The 7,074-nt window shown below is 47.2% G+C and overlaps 1 pseudogene; it reads left to right on the forward strand.

Moving 5' to 3' along the window:
* Positions 1–292: 292 nt before the first annotated feature.
* LOC124082509 (transcription factor E3-like) lies at positions 293–2,002 on the forward strand (annotated as a pseudogene).
* Positions 2,003–7,074: the final 5,072 nt, after the last annotated feature.

Consider the following 7,074-nt stretch of genomic DNA (forward strand, 5'->3'; position numbering starts at 1 on the left):
TTCTACATCCTCTTCCCCTATCACCTTTGCCTCCCTCTCCTTTCCTTTCTTTTATTTGTTAGTGGCCTTTGATTCTACATAAAGCCATCTTGGTTCAGGACTTGGAGTTAAAAAAGACTTTGTTGCCTAGGTGACTGGGCTTGTACGGTCAATGGTTTGGGGCTTGGGTATTACAGGTATTTGTGCTTGGTCTGGAGAATAGCAGTGTAGCTAACCTGTAATACGCAACTCTGTTAGGGGGACCGGGCCGAGGCCCGACCCGCCTGGCAGGGCTTGTCCGGGGCCGGGCGTCATGTCTCCTGCTGCCGAGCCAGCTCGGGAGGCGTAGAGGCCAACGAGGAGGGCCCTCGAGCCGTGTTCGTGCAGTTGGAGGAGCGCAGGCCGGCCGATTGCTTCCGGAATCCGGGATTGTTGCTGACGTTGAATTAGAAAAGATCCTTGATCCTGACAGCTTCTACGAGCTCAAAAGCCAACCCCTACCCCTACGCTCCAGGCCACACCAACCACCCCAGCTACACTGTCTACATCGTCTTCTGCAGGGGGCTCCAGGACCCCTGCCATGTCGTCATCTTCTTCATACCGGGCCCTGCTGCAGCAACAACTCACGCGGGCCGAGGCACAGGAGCAGGAGAGGAGTGAGCATCCCGAACAGGCTGCAGCTGCTTCCTTCCCCAGTCCTGCACCTACCTCTCCCGCCATCTCTGTGGTTGGCATCTCTGCTCGGGGCCATATGTTGGGCTGTCCACTCCCTGCTCAGGTGCCCAGGGAAGTGCTCAAGGTACAGACCCCCCTGGAGAACCCAACGCGCTACCACCTGCAGCAGACACGCCGGCAGCAGGTGAAACAGTACCTGTCCACTTCACTTGGGCCCAAGCTGGCTTCCCAGGCCCTCACCCCACCACCAGGGCTCACCAGTGCCCAGCGGCTGCCTGCTCCTGAGGCTGCTCACGCCACTGGTCCCACAGGCAGCGCTCCCAACAGCCCCACGGCACTGCTCACCATCGGGTCCAGCTCAGAGAACGAGACTGATGATGACATTGATGAGATCATCAGCCTGGAGTCCAGTTCCAGTGATGAGATGCTCAGCTACCTGCCCGGAGGCACAGCAGGGCTGCAGCTCCCCAGCTCTCTGCCTGCGTCAGGGAATCTGCTTGACTTGTACAATAATCAGGGTGTGGCCACTCCAGCCATCACTGTCAGCAACTCCTGTCCAGCTGAGCTGCCTCACATCAAACCCGAGATCTCTGAAACCGAGGCAAAGGCCCTGTTGAAGGAACACCAGAAGAAAGACAATCACAACCTGATTGAGCGAGGCAGGCGATTCAACATTGACTTTAGGATCAAGGAGTTGGGCACCCTCATTCCCAAGTCCAATGACCCAGAGATGGGCTGGAACAAGGGCACCATCCTGGAGGCCTCTGTGGATTATATCCGCAAGTTGCAGAAGGAGCAACAGCGCTCCAAAGATCTGGAAAGTTGACATCGGTCCCTGGAGCAAGCCAATCGCATCCTGCAGCTTCGAATTCAGGAGCTAGAAGTGCAGGCCCAGATCCATGGTTTGCCAGTGCCACCCACCCCAGGGCTGCTCTCCCTAACCACGACTTCAACCTCTGACAGCCTCAAGCCAGAGCAGCTGGACATTGAGGAGGAGGGCAGGTCAGGCACAGCAGCATTTCATGTAGCAGGGGGACCTGCCCAGAATGCTCCCCATCAGCAGCCCCCAGAACCACCTTCAGATGCTCTTCTGGACCTGCATTTTCCCAGTGACCACATGGGGGACCTGGGAGACCCCTTCCACCTGGAGCTGGAGGACATTCTGATGGAGGAGGAGGAGGAGGTGGTGGGAGGACTATCGGGGGGTGCCCTGTCCCCACTGCAGGCTGCCTCTGACCCCCTGCTTTCTTCAGTATCCCCGGCTGTCTCAAAGGCCAGCAGCCAGGGCAGCAGCTTCAGCATGGAGGAAGAGTCCTGATTGGGCCTCACCCCTCCCCTGGGACCTTCCCCACCCAGGAAAGAAGGAGGAGTCAGGATGAAGCCCTGCCTTTCCCCACCCTCCCATGAGACTGCCCTGCCCAGGAATCTGGGGGGAAGTAGAGATATGATCAGGCTCCACCCCTGTAATAGTTAAGGAGGAGGAGTATGGTGAGGGTCTGCCCCTTCCCCCAAAGGCATAGCCCAGTGCAGGTATTTCGGGGGGAGAAGGCTGTGAGATCAGGGTCTGTCTTCTGGGGATCACAGCCTTGTCGCTGCTCTGTGGGTCCTATCCTTGACCAGGAGACCAAAGGAGACAGGATGAGGTCCCACTCTGCCCCCTAAAGACTGTCCTAACAGGTCTCCTGGGAATAGGAGATGTCAGGATGCTGCTCTATCCCTTCTCTGGGATCTGCCAGTATAGCCCATCTTGGCCCTGGAAGAGGAGGTCCCACCCCTGGGGGATTTAAGCCCATCTCCTTCCCCATGAACCCTGCCCTGTCCAAACAAAGAATAGAAGTGAGGACATGACCCAGCCTCTTCCCATGGGAACTTGAGTCCTGACCTTCTGGGAATGGAGGCCAGGCCCCATTCTATCCCTTCTCTACAGGAAGAGTCCAGCACAGGTGTTTCAGATGTGAAGGAGTCAGTAGGAGCAGGCCATCCCAACTGAAGACCACAGCCCTACCCTTGACCCTTAGCAACATCTCATGCAAGCATTCCACTCAGCAGGGAGGAGCAGTACTTAAGCTCCCCACCTTAACCTGGGACCAACCTGACCTGATCTAGGAGGGCTCTGAGCTAACTCTGCTCTTGGGGAAGAGGACAGATCTTGAAATTCTACAGTTTTATTCTTCCAACCTAGATCTGGAGTGAGAGTTAAGCCTGTCTTCTTCCTTTAGGGAAAGTATGGGGAGATGATGGGGTTAGTGGGGATCCAGACCAGGTGTCCAGTACCCCAGTACTGTTGTTCAGAATGTAGAACAGGGTGAAGGAAGGGGCCCCTCCATGGAGATCCCTGCCCAGGAAAAAGACAGTCTCCCTTACAAGGCAGAGGCTTGGAGGAAGGGTTGCAAAAGTGTATTGTACCCTCTCTCATTTGTTTAACTGATTTTTTATTGTCCCCCCTACTCATAAGCTAGGTTATCCCCAACCTCTGGCCCCCACTCAGTTCTTCATTTGGAGGATTCCCCCATTTCAGAGTTATCAAGAGACACTCCTTACCCATCCCCACCTCTCCTGCTGACTATACCCAAGGTCATCTGCTGAGAGCCATAGCCAAGTAGGAATGACGCATGGCAATTTCCTTGTCAGCCTACCCAATGTTGCTTAGAGGGAGGACTCTCCATTGTGGAAATGGGCTTGCCTTGGACCCAGGTCATTTGCAGTGACATTGCATGAATGAGAGTTTTGATTTGTAAGGTGACCTTGCTCAGGGATTAGGGCGGCTCCGGGTTTAGGGTAGATCCTGTTGGATTAGGGTGGTTCCAGGTTTAGGGTGGATCCTGTTGGGAATAGGGCGGATCCTGCTGCCTCAGGCGCCTGCTCCTTGAGTTCCCGCCCACTCCTTCAGTTCCCGCGGAGTGGAGTTCTCGCGGGGTTCTGAGAGTATTTGGTACGCAGAGCCCGGTGGAGGGTGAATTTTCCCAGAACGTGCGTGTAGAGTGCCGGTGAGATTTCGGGAATAAAGAATTGCTGTTTGAATCTACAAGGCGGTGTGGTGGCCCGGTTATTTTGTGCCCAGCCAGACTGCGGCAGTCATCAGCTTTGGATTGCTGGGGCCAGGCCCCAAGGAGGGTATACTGAGGGGTCTGTAGGTTTGTGATTAAAATAATAAATGCTAGGCGTGTTTGATGCACTTTTAACTTTGAAATAATGAGCTAATAAATTAACAAATAAATGAATGATTTTAAATTACTGGTCTTTTTCACCTTTTTGGATTTGGGGCCAAGCAAAACCCTCCCTAGAATCATCTGTCTCTGGCCTAAGGAGAAGAGGACCAGACTGGTTTTCATTAGTAGTTTGTACAATTAGTATTTTGACTATATTATTAGGCACCTACTTTTCAGACAAAAGCTAATTGGAGACAAATAAGATCGTCTCCTTGTGACTTCTCCACTTCTACTTCAATTGTCTTTATAGCAAAATAAAAACAGCAATACCATGTTTTATAGCTTTCAAATTCTTTTCACACCTATTAGCTTGTTTCATCCTTACAGAGATAAGAATTACAAAAGATAAATTAACCACAGGCTTATTTGGGTTGTTTATACTGGCATGCACAAGGTAAGTCATGTATTTGTCAAGTACTTTTTGCTGATTACTGCATAAATGTATATAACTGGTCAGCAAAGTTTTTTTTGTGTGTGTGGTAATGTTAAATTTTGCTTCTATTCATCAAATATTTCTTTCTTTCTAGTGTATAGTTATTTATCCTATTACAGATTACTCCCAAACTTATCAATTGAAAACAACAGTAGACATTTATTATTACCAATACTTTCTATAGGACAGGATTCAAAAGTGGTTTAGCTGAATGTTTCTAGCTTAGGGGTCTCTCATGAATTTGCTATCAATACTTCAGCTAGAATTACTTGACTGGGACAAGAAGATCCATTTCCAAGGAGGCTCACTAAAATGCTGTTGTCAGAACGCCACAGTTCCTCACTATGTAGTCTTCTCCAATTCGAGGGTCTTCAGGACAAAAGAGCTAGCTTCTCCCAAGGTAAGTGATCAAAGAGATGACAAGGTAGAGAAACTGCAATATGACATAGTAAGTCATATCATTATTTCTACAATGTCCACTTGGTTACACAGGTAATCTCTATTCATTGTGAGAAGGGACTATAGGAAGGTGTAAATACTAGGAGAAAGAATCATTAGTGGCCGTTTTGAATAATGGCTACTATAGAGGATAATTACTTTCATGCTTGAAGGATTTTGGTCTTCAAGAGCTCAAAAATTAAAACACAGGCCCACCCTTCTGTTAAGGGTATTCTAATGAATATCTGATTTGGATTATTCTTGGTATCATATTTACTTACAGTTCAATTCCATTATTTAGTTTCCTTACCTTGTTTGTTAACAAGTAGAGCAATGAGAAGACATCATAGTGTAAAAGAGGCTTGAAAAACAGAAAGAAATAAAGCTTCACTAGGGAATATTTTCAGACTGATAGCTTTTATTTCTAGTGTTCAGAAAAGTATTTATTATTCTTTTTCTTCTTTTTTTTTTCTTTTAGTACTGGGGATTGAATCCAGGGAAAATTTACCAGTGCTCTACATCCCCAGTTCTCTTTAGCTTGTTTTTGTTTTGTTTTGTTTTTAATTTTGAGACAGGGTCTGCCCAATCTTCCCAGTTGCTGGTGTTACAGGTGAACATCACTACACCCACCAAAAATATGGATTGTAAAAATGAATATTTTTCACAAGGAGGACCTAGTCAACTTCTAAAATACCAGCATTTACTCTGATTTACAATATACTCTATTTCAACAAGATGTAGATGCTTCTCTTTACTCAACATCTCTCTAACGTATGAATTCCTCAGAACTCTTCTTTTATGTGCACTTCTTTTAGAGTATTTAAACCTTTAAACCTTGGATCATAATATTATACATGTCTAATTAATTCTAACAACTCCAAGTTCCTTGAAATCAGAGTCTATTTTTATTTCCTCTCTTCCTTGTATTCAAGACTTAATGCAGCTATATTCTCCACTTCCTTACCCATTCCTTGTTTCTCCATTTTGCCCTTCCTTCATATAAGCAGATTAATTATGTACTTGAGCCATGTGGTTGCAAAATCACAAAGTCCTGTGGGTCTTTACTTGATTTTTATATTCCCAAAGCTGAAGCCCTCAATAGTTTTGTGTGGACTTCAGACTTACAGAAAATGCTTCTTAGAAACAGTAAGAAAGTGCACACCGCTCTTGCTGTTCCAGAGTCTGAAGGGTCCATACAGACAGAAATCGGGCATATCTCATTGGCAACCAAAAATGATGACTGATGATATTGAAAAGCAGATGGCTCCTTAACCTCTCCACTTGGCAAGCCATCTCATCTAGTTGGGAACTTAGATAAAATCTGAGAAACTGAGATGGAGGCAGATTGTCTGAAACTGTTTCTGCCACCAGATCAGAAAGGGACTTAAAAAGGTGTGAGGATGGCCTTAGGCCTGAGCCTAAGCAATTCCATTTTAAAAACTCCAGTTTGAAACCTGTGTCTCACCAGGCACACCCACAGAGCCCTCCAGTGTAGCCTCAGACAAGTTACTTCCCCTCACCCTGATAAACAGAGAGAAGTCCCCTGGCAGTCTGTCCTCATCTGATAAGAGGGAAAGGCAAGAAGATCAGGGTGGAGATCACCACACCAGAGGTTTCTGACTCCAGGGTATATGATGTCACTGAGAAGTCTCCTGATAGCTGATAAAGATTGAAAGGAGGGTCAAAAGCCCCCAAATTTAGTATATATAATAGAGTTGATGAACAGGGATTCAGGCAGCAGAAACAAGGATGCATTCAAGCAGGAGAGCCTGATGAGGACCTGACATCCCATCACTTGTCATCGTTTCCTGATCCTCTGCATGATCCTCACCACTCTTCAAACCCTACCGCCTCCTCTGGACCCTGGTGAGAGCCACAATTTCTCCTTAGGACCCTCTCCTCAGCCCCTTGTTCACTCCACACCAGGAAAAGCCTGCCTTGGTTCCGGACCTGGTCATCACGATCTAAGTGAGTGTACATCTGCTGGACATAAAGCCTAAGGTTTAAGACTTTTAAACTTAGCATACAGAAAAAATATCTGTCATTAGCCTGTCATGATTAAGTGTGTTTATAGTGCTTAGAATTAATCTAGAATTGTTTGCTTGTGAATTGATTAATCTAAAATTGTTTGCAGTGAATTGATTATGTCTATTGCAGTGCCTAACATTAAGGATTGTCGTTTTCTGGATTAAGAACGTATAGAGTGGAATTACATTGAGTAATTGAGTGAAAAAAGCATTGAAAGGGGCAAAAACTCATGGACATTCCTTATTTCTCCCCTCAACTGCATATGTTGCAATTTTGCCCCCTGACAACAAAAGGAAAAAGTAATTACTGAAA

Source organism: Marmota monax, unplaced genomic scaffold (assembly GCF_021218885.2).
Source record: "Marmota monax isolate L192 unplaced genomic scaffold, Marmota_monax_Labrador192_F-V1.1 WCK01_AAM20220418_F8-fsc00145, whole genome shotgun sequence".
Lineage (NCBI taxonomy): Eukaryota > Metazoa > Chordata > Mammalia > Rodentia > Sciuridae > Marmota > Marmota monax.